We start from the raw sequence: 12,677 nt of genomic DNA on the forward strand, positions 1-12,677 counted from the left end.
CCATGAACATATTAAACACACACTCAACACAAAATTTATTACACCGATTCACTACAATTCATAACAACTGAAATAGGACAATTGTTATGTTGATATTTCTTTTATTCTCTGATGTTTTCCAGCTCGTCTGCCTGTTCCGGTTATCATCAGTAACTCTTCACAATGTTCTTCATCATCATCATCTTCATCATCATGTTCATTGGTGTGTTCATCAGTGTTGAGTGTGAGTGATGCGACTCTCTCCTGGTACGCAGGAATCAGTGTATTGTCCAGCATCAGTGTGTGTGATCTCAGCATCAGTCTCTCTCTACCTCTGGAGGTGGAATATCAGGATAAAAACACCTACAGCTGTGTGCTGAACAATCCCATCAGCAACCAGACCACACATCTGGACATCAACACACTCTGTCACACATGTGCAGGTACCACAGCACTGATGATATATGTGTGTATTTACTGACCTGATCTCTGTCTTCTGTTCTAGATCAGACTGATACGTTCACTTCTTTCTTTATCATTACAGCACCGGACACACTCTCTCCTTCAGTTCCTCCAGTCTCAGTGTCTCTGATAGTGTTGATCTCTGCTGGATCTCTGATGATTGTTGCTGGATTTTGGATCTTCTGCGTCTGCAGGAAATGTGGAAAAATGTACCAAGAAGGCAAGTATTATATTCTACTTTTAAACAAGTAATAATAACAAATTATAACAAATAATAATTTGAAAATATGCTCTAAATATTTTAAACAACTGATTGGCCTAATTATCATTTAATTTATATTTAAACCAAACTAACGTGTAGTTTGGCAATTTCTGTTGATCACACACATAACAGAATTCATGTCTATTTCTACATAATGACAGAATGTTGCTCTTTACTCGTCTCACTTGCACAAAATACAGACTCTGTATTTCTCAAACAGCATCAACACTGGAAATGCAAAAACAGAAATGTTTATTTTTATTTTTATTTTTTTAAAAGCTGTCTCCATTTTTAAATGTAGTCTTACCTGTGCAAAGATGCAGCTGGTGGTCAAATTAAAATCTATATGAATGTTGCTGTGCTTGAGCCTAAAAGCTGATTAAATACAAATAATGTAAACAACTTTACTTTTGTCAAACATCCCATTTATGTGTCTCTCTAAATTTCATGATAAATACTCTTTTTGTGTGTGGAAAAAGTTATAGGTCTCTTTCTAAGTTAACACAGCAGTTTTTTAAAAATGGTATTAACAAATTTCATTTGGATTAATGAAATTTGTTAATGCCATTTTTAAAAACTGCTGTGTTAACTTAGAAAGCCCTAATAATGACATATAGACATATATGTTGTGAAGAACCAGATCTTGTTTGAATCTTGCTGTTTTATTGCATCCATTCTTGTTCAAACAGTGGAGACTTGTGAAGTAGAGATTATTTGCGCTGAGGCAACATTCTACAAAAGAAACACACAGAAAGAATTGGTAAGACAATTTATTGTTTATTTGTTGAGTATTTGAATAATTTCAGCAGTGAATCCAATGTAGATGTGTGTGCTTGTGTTTTTGTCTGCATAATCCCATTTCCACCACATTAGACAGAAAAAAATCATGCTCTGGTAAATCATAATTATGACAACCAAATTATGACATACTAAATCAAAATTAGGAAATTAAAAAGTAAAAATTAGCACTTAAAAATTCGAAAATATCACAAAGTTGAAATTATGAGATTTCAAAGTCGTAATTCTGACTTGAAATGTTTAATTATGAAATACTCATTTTGGCTTAGAATGTCATAACTTTGAATTGATTTGGATTGATCTCATATTTTTTACTTTTTATCAGAGCATACATTTTTCTTATGTGGGGAAATGGGCTTTCACAGTATAATGATCTATCACATAAACCTCACACTGTCACGACGCAGCAAATATCTTGTCTTTGGTCTGGTCTTCTGTCAGGTTACGGTCGTTGATAACAAACAACAGAGATGATATGTTGAAAGTCTTTATTGGATAATCCACAACATGAAACTCAGTAGAAAGCAGTGACGTTAATATTTGTTTACTTGCGAGATCAGGAAAAACTCAAATGAAACACGAGGACTTAAATAGTTAAATACTCGCTCCTACGGGTCTACATCCCTATCAGAAGCCTACGATCGATCAATGAGCGACGGCTCGTGGTAGCTACCATCACAGCGAGGCACAAAATCACTCTCCAGAACATTCTCATTCACGGTTCCATGCTGGTGGAATGATCTTCCCACCCTCGTCCGTAATGCAGAATCCCTGACAGCATTCAAAAGACAACTGAAAACTCATCTCTTCCGTGAGCACTTAACATAAGAAGAAAAAAAATTTTTTTCTTGAAATCGACGCTTGTCTGGTTTATGCTACTCTGAGCAATGTTTGAACTTTGTATTCTGAGCACTTCTTGCGTTGTTTTTGCCTCTCCACGATGACTCGCTTGGTTTAATCCTCAAATGTAAGTCGCTTTGGATAAAAGCGTCTGCTAAATGTAAATGTAAATACAAGGAACAAACAAAAAAACTACTTGAGGCACAGTTGAACAGAATGAGTAATCAAATGAGAAAACATGGTAACAAATGATGGACTCAGACAAGTGGAAAAAGGGCAATGACTGAAAACAAACTCTAAACTAAACATAACTGTGACAGAGTGGGTGCTGGTGAACAGTGGATCTGAGTACATCATCGGTCCTGAGGAGGACATCACCTCACATGCACATGTGTGACTTCTGAGTCAGAGTCCATCCTGACACATCCTCGTGGGATGAGCACGACGTCTGAGCCCACCGCAGATGAATAGCAGGCGCAAGATGAAACGACTCAGTCTGAATATGAGTCTGACCAGGTATGTAAGCCGGCTACATGGTGTGCCACCGTGGGAGTAAGAGTGGAGTACAACGGGAGGAATTGGAGCCTCGTCCACAATCCAGTCACTGAGGGTGAGTCAGGGACCTCTGAGGAATGGATTTGGGAAAAGGATGATTCCATGCCCACGCTGATACCGCCCAACTCTGAATGCCTGATCACCTTTTATCCGCTTAGAATGACTTTGTTCCTGACCCGACCGATCCCGCTAAATTAAGACCTAGTTTCCAGAATCACACATTCAAATTTCCCCTAAAGAAAGAGAGAGTGATTGGGGATAACAAATATACAATGTTGGCTATATAATAATTATTATTTGTTTGTTATTATTCTTATCATGATCCTATCAATACCGTAAAAATGTCACAGAAAAACATTTTAATATCCATGCAAGAACAAAATGTTGCTGACTGATGACGGTTTCAGTGGGCAACCGAACGTCTCTCTGAAAGTGCACTTGTGGTCGGGATGCAAAGAACATATCTTGCCAGGTTGTTGTGTGAATGCCACCACTACGGAACGACATTTGAGCTTACGCCTCCAGCGTGCTCCCTCGGACCAGCGGGTCCACCTCAGTCGATCCTCACCCATCCTGTGCCACAGACCTATGAGCCCTCACAGCTTCATCTGGCTCCGCCTTCCCCTGCAGCTCGTTGGGGATTGAGTTGCAGCCGAAGCCTTCATGGTTGCTTGGGTCCTCCTACTCTCCATCTGCACCTAGAGCTCCATGAGTATCGGCTCTGTCACCCTCAGTCGTCACCATGGTTCTCCCTGCACCGCCGTGGGTTTTCATCCCGGCTGGACTCTCGGTTCGGCTTCTCGCACCGTCTGCACAACACTGGTTCCTGTCCTCCACCTCAGCACTTCACCCTTCTTGGAACTGTTGGCGCGAGTTCACTCCTTTCCGGGAAGGGGCGTACTGTTACAGTTAAGTTCAGTTTGAGTATGTTTGCTGTCTTTGTTTCTATGGTTACTCATTTGATAACTCATTCTGTTCAGCTGTTCCCTCATTAGTTCCCTTTTTTACTTTCCTGTACTTAAGTCTCCCTCCTGCATTTGAGTTTGTATGGTCTCGTCTATGGGACGTATTAAATACATGTATGTGTACTTGGTATTAATTTACCTGCCTTTATTCTTGGCCACGAAATTACCAATTTGTTCCAGGACTTTTTCCCAGAAACGTTTTCTCCCCCAGACCTGTTGCTGTCTGCATTTCCACCACGGTCTAAAGTACCGTGAAGATTACGCAAATTAGTCCGGTGACGTAGGACTGTGCACAACTTTACAGTTCCCGCTGGATATCATCCTCTGAATTTAAGCTTAACAAAGCCTCTACCTCGTTGTCCATCGGTCATATTTTTAAAACTCCATTGTTGATTCAAATAGTAACAACTGTTACTACATGCAAAAAAAAAAATGGTGCTTGAAATAAAATGCTGCGTGGAGTCAACAAATCAAAATGCGGCATGAACTAATGAGCATGTTCAGCGCCCAAGTCCCACCCATGAAAGTTTCTGAACTTTGAAAAAGTACTACCTTGCGAGCAGGGACTTTCGAAGGGGGAAATATTTACCCAGAACTTCATTTAGACCCTGGTTCATAAGGTGTAAACACACGGAGTACCACCCCAAAGTTCCTAGTTCCTGAGAAAAGTTCCTGCGGTGGAAACGTGGCTCTCGTTTGCCTTTTAGAATCTCTATAAAAGACTTGATTTTTTATTCATCTTCATCATCGTGTGCTTGTGCTACCAGGAACGTAATACACACACACACACGCACACAAGCACACGCACACACGCACACCAGCACAATCAGATGTTTATGAAAGCTTTATTAGTTTGAAAAATCACATTTATTCTTATTATTATATCTTGTGTTTTGTTTTTTTACAGAAAGTTGGAGATGATACTACTCGTGTGGTTTATGCACCAATCTGAGTACAAGACCCAGATTGTGATCATTTTACTAGGAACCTCCTGAACAACTGAGTCAACGGTTGAGTTTTGGGATTGTGAGAATCACCACGTTTCAAGACAGCACAGCAGACATGCGTGATATTAAAAATGGATTTATTAAATGTTCTACTAAAAACCTCAAAAGTATTTACCTTCATTATAATACAGGGACTTTAAACAAATGATGTAAATCCTGTGGCCCACTGGAGCATTTTCATGTGTTACTCTTAAAGTCAAAAGTGTAAAACGTAGATGCAAACTACTCGTCAAAAGGAGTCAAAGTGAACCCTGGATGTGGTCTCATTTATTCATTTATACACATCTGCACAGATATGTGGTTTGATCTGTTGGGTATTAACAGCTTCTGCATGAGCATGTGTCTCCTGCTGGAGGTTTGTGTTTGATGGCAGTTTGTGAGTGTATCTCTGAGGTGTGAAGCGTGTTTGTCCGAATGCATGTCTGAGGTGTCAGTCTGAGTGAATAGCGTTTGTGTGAAAAGCATGTTGTTGCAAAAAATGTGTTTTTTCCGTTCCTGCTCACATGAAGCCATTGACTTTTGCTCAACAGAGAATGATGTCTGACAAAAAAGTCTCAAATCAAACAATTATACTAAAGTGCTACACTGCTTACACAAATAACTACTGAAACTACACTCTCAGAAACAAAAGTACAAAAGCTGTTACTGGGATGCATCTTTACATAAGGAACACCTTTGTAGTTTGTACCTTATTTACCCCTTAAGGGTACTTATTAGTACCCAAATGGTTGAAAAGGTAACGCCCCATTGACATACAGTACCTTTATTTCTGAGAGTGTAGTTTCAGTAGTTATTTCCAGGGGCCGGTTTCACAAAGCTATTTTAGACCGGTCTATAGTGTTAGACAAGTCTAAAATTTGCTCATAGACTAGTCTAATGCAAGTTAAATAAAGACTGACTTAATTTAGACCAAACAAATTAGACACCTTACCCCCAGGCTAACTTGGTCTAAAGGTGATGATACACAGGGCAACTTTTTGAGCAATGTTGTTGGGCAATCTTGCCGAGCGATTGTTGCTTGGGCACTTTCCCATTGAAAATGGGCAATAAGTTTCTATCTGGATAATTTAGATCGGTCGTGGGCCCTGAGTCTCATCTGGTTGCCCGTTGACGGCAACATTGCCCAACAACATTGCTCAAAAAGTTTCCCTGTGTATCATCACCTTAAGACTCTGTTACCTTGGCAACCAGCAGTCACAATCAGTTACATTACAAACAGCCAAAAGAAAAGGGAAAATGGCTCATAATTTGTATATTTCTTTTTTATTATGCTGTACGTTGTACGGTAATATGTTTATATTATCTTTTCTGTACGTCTTTAACGCTCCGCTCAATGGTCGGAGTAATGCTGTTATCTGTCGTAGCAATCTTTTTAAAATTAAAAATGTCTTCTTGTTACATTCTCCGCTAAATTTCCCAAGTAAAATGTCCTTGTAACTGTTATGCATTGCAGAGTAGTCCTACTTAAGATAGTCAGAGTCTTAAGTGCTTTGTGCAACGGTCTGATTTAGATGTCTATCTGAAGTCTGACTATCTACTATATCTAATCCATAGTCAAAGTTTATCTTTGTGAAACCGGCCCTAGGTGGATTTGAGTAGGCTACCTAGGGTGCTCTGAGTGGTTGTTTACTAGTCAAAGTGCCCTGTGCTATTCTCAGTCTCTGTGATCTTCTGGTTTGATGTCTCGGTTCCTCCTTCAATGTGCATCTGAGGGACTTTTCACCTGATTCCTCATCTTCATTCTGTGGTAATCTTAAGTCTGTACACTTAAAATAACAGCACGTCTCCTCATAACACATTATTTTAGAAATCATTCTTGTCTGGAGCACTGAAACTGTTTACACACTGATAAGAAAATGGATCCCGCTCAAAGATGCAGCATGTATTATTAACTTCGATGTTGCTAAGATAACGTCACGTGACCATCCCGACATCCAAGATGTTGCCTACACAGAAACATTCATTAAAAAAAAGAAAGAAGCATAACACGATATAAGTTCTTACTTTGGGTTGTTGACAATTAATAACTTCATATCTGTCATATTCTTCGAAAATAATATCCTGCATCAAACCTATGTTCCTACTTCTGTATTGTAAACATCCTCCCAAACTGCATTTCTGTCCCAAAGATCCTCAGAAATACAAATATAACAACAATTGACCACTAGAGGGATTAATCACATTCCAACCTAGAATGTGGTATTTGCTTTGTCAAGCATCATACTAGCCTACTGTTTCTAAAAGCTTATTAATAATGTTTACTTCTTTTATTATTATTATTAGGCTACTAGTTGTAAGAACAACATCCCACACTTATGTTCACCTTATTTTTCAGATAAGAGCGGGCACGACCATTTGTAATTGTCATGTGACTGGCTTGCAGTGTCATGTTTCCAGTTATTTGTATCTGTATAAATCAGGTTGTTATGCTGCTTGATATTGAAAACAAGTGTTTCTAACCATATTATTTGAATGTATTGTCTTAATTACTAACATGCTGGTTTACTTTGATATTCTTCACGGTATTTCCCTATAGTAGCTAATAAATCGTGGCTAATAAAGTCTCGTACATTCACAGAAAACACCTTACTTCCATGTTGAACAATGAGATGGATAAATTGTCTGATGTTTTATTGATACATAAAGTGTGTGTATACTACAAGCAGTATACATACTGCGTTAGATCACCATCTAGTGTACAAACTAGGAATTCACTATTCAAAGAATGTTCATTAGATGTTTTTAATGCCATTCATCACATGAACACACACACACACACATATATATATATATATATATATATATATATATATATATATATATATATATATATATCGAAACAAATGACAAATGTAAAAAAAGGGAATAAGGTCATGAGTGTTGCCAAAAGGAAACAAAGAAAGTTGTAAGTCGACTTATGTAGTCAGACAATCTTACCTAATAAAACAAGAAATCTTAACATCAAAATAAGTCTGCCTTGTGCTTGGTGGAAAAAAATCACTATTTCAGAAAGGAATAAATGACAACTGTCTGAAAAAAGTAAAAAAATAAAAATAAAAAGTTGAATTTGTGTGGAAAATGTGCTGTAGGCCTAAGAACAATTAAAAAATTTGGATTAAAAGGTGTAGGTATAAGCATTAGCATCCGGAGAATACAATTTAAAACACAATATGTGATTACAAAAATATGACAATATTAAAATGATAACATAAATATACAGGTCTTTATCAATACCAGCAGCAACACCGGAAGTGCAGTCGATTCAGTGCGTCAGACTGACATGGAAGAGAAGAAATTGTTGAATAAAGTTGTCGTTTTTGCACATTTGACATTACTTGGAAAATTTGGGACCAGAAGTGAAACCACTGAGAACTCAATCTCACGTTATCACATCAGTATGAGGAAGATTTTATCAAACACTCTGTCTCTCAATCAATCCGGAAGAATTTGTCACATTTTCTTTTTTTTATCATTCGTGATGGTTTTTTTCTCTTTTTTTCAGAAAGTTGAAGAGGAGGATCACGTAGATTATGTGCCTGTCAGCATGAGAGGAATAAATAAACTTAAATCTTAAAAAGTAGCAGATCCAATTTTTCAAAGTTTTTTTTCTAGATATAGCCTACATCAAATTAAAGCGAGGGGCAATTTATTTGGTGATATACTTTATTATTTAGTGATTATTATTTAGTGATAGACAAATAAAATTATTGATATCGTATGGATCAATTTAGAGATTTGAGTCTTAAAGCCTCCAAACTAATTCAGACCATGCATTTACATCTCATTTATTTTCATCTACCAAAAATGTGTTTTGATCTGGTAAACAAACAGGTTCTGTGGTGGTATTTCTGGAAGTGTGTGAGAGTGTCTGACTCTTTTTTCATTCTTGTTCACATGGAATTCAGTTTTACTTCTGCTTAAAAAAAAACAATCTAAATACAGAAATAAATGCTGAAATTCATCATTGACTACTTTTCACAAAAGCATAACAGTGCTGCTGCTCTAAAGAAAAACAGTAATTGCAGATTTTCTAAATACATATTTTGCTATAAGAATATGATCTGTCCTGAGACAGTTGGGCTTAGCTTAAATTTGGTAATATTTCTGATTTCCAGTGTTAGCATTGTTATAACTGGTTATAACGTTTTGCATGACAACATGACACATACGCTGTAAATAGAAAGAAATTCATTCAGGGTTGAAACATATTGAGGGTAAGTAAATTAAGACAACACTATATTATGCTACATTATAATAAAAACTATTAATAAACGTGTCATCTGTCAAACACCCACAACATGATAGCATTATTAATGAAACTATAACATCAGAAATGAAACATCATTTGACCACTAAGTATTGAGTTATATATTCACACAGAATAAATCATGCTTGTAATGTGACATTTGCTTAGTCAAGCATCAGTATTAGGTTTATTAATTGAGTTCATTATAGAAAAGTATGCATTAATTGCGAAAACCCATACAACTAATTTCTTTTCTGAGTGTTGTCTGATACCACATGACCAGTTTTACTGTGGTAACAATCACTATAAGTGTTGGTGAAAGTTTATAACTCAACGATTCAATTTTAGCTTAGTTATTTCTGATAACACAAAAATATTTTAGAGACACACAGATTGCAGCCTTCATGAATGAATCATATGTTTTTAATATTTATCATGAACATTCAAATATTTTTCAAGTTAATTTCCTTGTTTCAAGTGTTTATGTGGGCTTTACTTTCCCTTGGCTGATGTAAAGATAAGAAAAACAGAAAGAAAAATGTCCAGAAATATTCTTTCCAGAGTGCAAACAATATTTGTCTTTCTAAAACATATTATTAAAAAAAACTACAACATTCATGCCCAGTTCTTATTGTTTTTTTTATTTTTATAAAAACAATATTTTAGCATATATTAGCTTTGAAAGACTTTTCCTAAAATATTTACCTGACATAAACATCATGAGACACCTCTATGACACATTGATAGCACCAGACAAATAGGAACAAAAGAGATTGCTGCCAAAAGAAAGAACCAAGAAAAGCCTTAAGTCTAAAGCTGAAGGCTAGACTGGACAAACAGAATATTAAAGTGAAGACAATAATCTCAATCAAACAGTGATAATATTCTACCACTCAAACACAGCAGCAAAATACAATAATGCCATGATAAAATCGAACTAAACAATCACAGCTCAACATACTAAAACTGAAAGAGACACGGGATGAAAAAATAAATAATAAAAAACAGACAAATTACACGACAGGTCTTCATCTACAAACATGCCAACAAATAAAATAAAAGAATGAATCAGAACCTCATAAAATGTCACAGATATTTGTTCTCAACTTCAGGTAAGAAGACGGACTCGTTTTTGCACATTTCAACGATATATCTACTAACTGTATGAAAACTGTTGCTCTGTTTCTTACTAAATTGCTCAATATTATATTGATATTATACAATATTATATTATTGCACATACTGTTTAATGCGAAATGCCTATATTTATCATTTAAATCACAAAAAAAAATAATGATATGAAATCATTTTGAACTCGTATTTGAATTGGTATGTAATAGGTGAAATTTCACTGGTATTGGCAACGGCCACTGAAATCCCGATCTCTGTGAGCGAGGACAGTTTCAGCTGATCCTCGTCTCTCCATCATTTCCCAATTCTCTTCACTGTCCCTTTCAATGAAAGCGTCAAAATTATAAATGATGTTACAATTTCTGCATTTCCACTGTCTCTTCCGGGGCTTGACTGGGACTCAACGGGGCTTTCTCCTCTTCCCCACCTGGGTCATCAGTCTTTACCTCCTGATAGAAAACAGAATCACAAAAGGTTAAAAGTAATGAGAAGGATTGATAAAGAGTTTGAATTGTTTTTTCCCCCTGTTGTTTATACAGAGGTTTGGGATGGGGACCTAGTAACATTGCTGGGATCAGTCCTGGGACTCGTCCTATGTGAACAAAAGGCAGGACCATTACCGTAAGGTGTGTGTCGTAATGATGACACATTGTTGTTGCAATGTTGTCGTTTACAACTCTTTGACCGGGGGTTTTAAATGCAGATCAACATTCATGTTGCACATTAACATGATGTGTTCATAAAGGAACTAAGGAAGGACAAAAAATGTCTGCAAACACGGCACATCCTGATGACACGTGTCTTTATGGGATCTTTACGGGATGTGTGTGAAAGCACATACAGATTCAGGAAAAACACTGTTAGTGTGAATGAACCAAAATCAAACGATCCCGGGACACATTATCAGTGTATTTTCCAGGATCTCTGTGTGACACGACACAATGAACTGAAAGAAAGGAGACCTAGAGAGAGAGAGAGTAATCAACATAAAACAGAACAGGTGTGTAAATTATGAGCTATGCTAACTAAGGCTACGTTCACACTGTCAGTCCAAATCCGATTATTTGTGTATCCGATTGGAATCTGATCTAAAATGATTGATGACCACACTGTGTGTGTCGCAAATGTTCAGACCCGATTTGTGTGTTCATGAAGCTCTTTTGTTTTCTGGAATATCTGCGATGACGTTGTGATAGTAGCCATACACCCAAAAAACCAACAATCGCAACATGGAGGTGTTTGCAATAGAGGCAGCGCTAGACTATGTGTCTTCTTCTGAAGCAACAACAGAACCGGAGGCTGGTATGCACAGTTTTTTTCTCCACTGTTGTCTCTGCCGGTTTCAAAATATGTCTCCGTTATATTGTCATTTTCTGCTCTTCCGGCACTTTGCAACGACACAGCATTGTTTCGGCAGCGACTTTATGTTTTATGTGCCGTGAGAAAGTCACATAAAACACGCAAAATCCGATCGGAGCAGTCAGACTGAAACGGATTTCCAGAAATGTGATTTGAATAGGATTTTCAAACCACATATTTTGTTAAGTCAGACAAACTGTTCACTTTAGCTAATTCTAATTTAGCTAATCGTATTTCAATCAGATATGCAAAAAATCTGATTTGGACTGTCTGAACGTGGCCTCATTAGCACAGGGAAGAGAACACAGGCAAGCAGATAGGCAAACAAGGACACCAAAACACCATGATAATAACACAACAAAACAGAACATAACTTTTACAACAGTAAAGCTCATATATCTTGTTAAATCAGTGGTATGTAATATTGACTGTGGCAATTACGCCACCGGCCTTGTCCTGCTCGCCACACTTACATTCTCTTCTGCTTTCTTATATTTGCAGCAATTCTGATTATTTTTCCTGCACCACACCACAGCAGCAGTAAGAGCTGCAGCCACCAGGACAGCAGCAGCAGCAGCAGCAGCAGCACATACTCCTGCTACTGCCACTAAAGACAGACCTGAATCTGGAACAGATAAAGACAAAAGTCCTCATTACGAGAGAGCAAATGTTAATGCATCCAGTACTTAACAATATCTTTGACTGACACACCTTTATACATAGATTTTCAGTAGTATGATACTGTTTTAACAAATAAATGGCACCAACTGTTGTTTTCAGCAACAGCAGTTAAAACAGCATTCGCACTGAGAGACCAAGAAAAATGTGGTGATGTGCAAATGTATATATATAGAGAAAATTAAACTGTTTTTAGACCTTTGATGCATGTAAACCTTTTGTAGAAGACTCCAAAACAACATTATGAAACTTTAAAATAGCATGATAGGGGCATTTTAAACACACACACACACACATGTATATGTATATATATATATATATATATATATATATATATATATATATCAGTGGCGGCTGCTGGTCTTTCAAAGAGGGGAAGGTCATTTTCGGCCTAC

The 12,677-nt window shown here is 37.0% G+C and overlaps 1 protein-coding gene and 1 long non-coding RNA gene across 2 annotated transcripts in view; one reads left to right on the forward strand and one right to left on the reverse strand.

Annotated features, from left to right (window-relative positions):
- The first annotated feature begins 526 nt into the window (after window positions 1-526).
- On the forward strand, window positions 527-5,748 carry LOC143735360 (uncharacterized). The gene is made up of 3 exons (XR_013203125.1): window positions 527-661; window positions 1,393-1,463; window positions 4,769-5,748. It is a non-coding gene; the product is annotated as an uncharacterized LOC143735360 (long non-coding RNA).
- Window positions 5,749-9,734: 3,986 nt separating this feature from the next.
- LOC143735269 (uncharacterized) overlaps window positions 9,735-12,677 on the reverse strand; it is a 103,578-nt gene continuing 100,635 nt past the window's right edge. Inside the window, exon 6 of the mRNA XM_077225388.1 lies at window positions 9,735-10,074. The gene's annotated coding sequence lies outside the window, so the exon portion shown is untranslated. The remainder of the gene's footprint in view (window positions 10,075-12,677) is intronic.

Source organism: Siphateles boraxobius, unplaced genomic scaffold (assembly GCF_051911475.1).
Source record: "Siphateles boraxobius isolate OS27281-9 unplaced genomic scaffold, OSU_SipBor_1 13, whole genome shotgun sequence".
Lineage (NCBI taxonomy): Eukaryota > Metazoa > Chordata > Actinopteri > Cypriniformes > Leuciscidae > Siphateles > Siphateles boraxobius.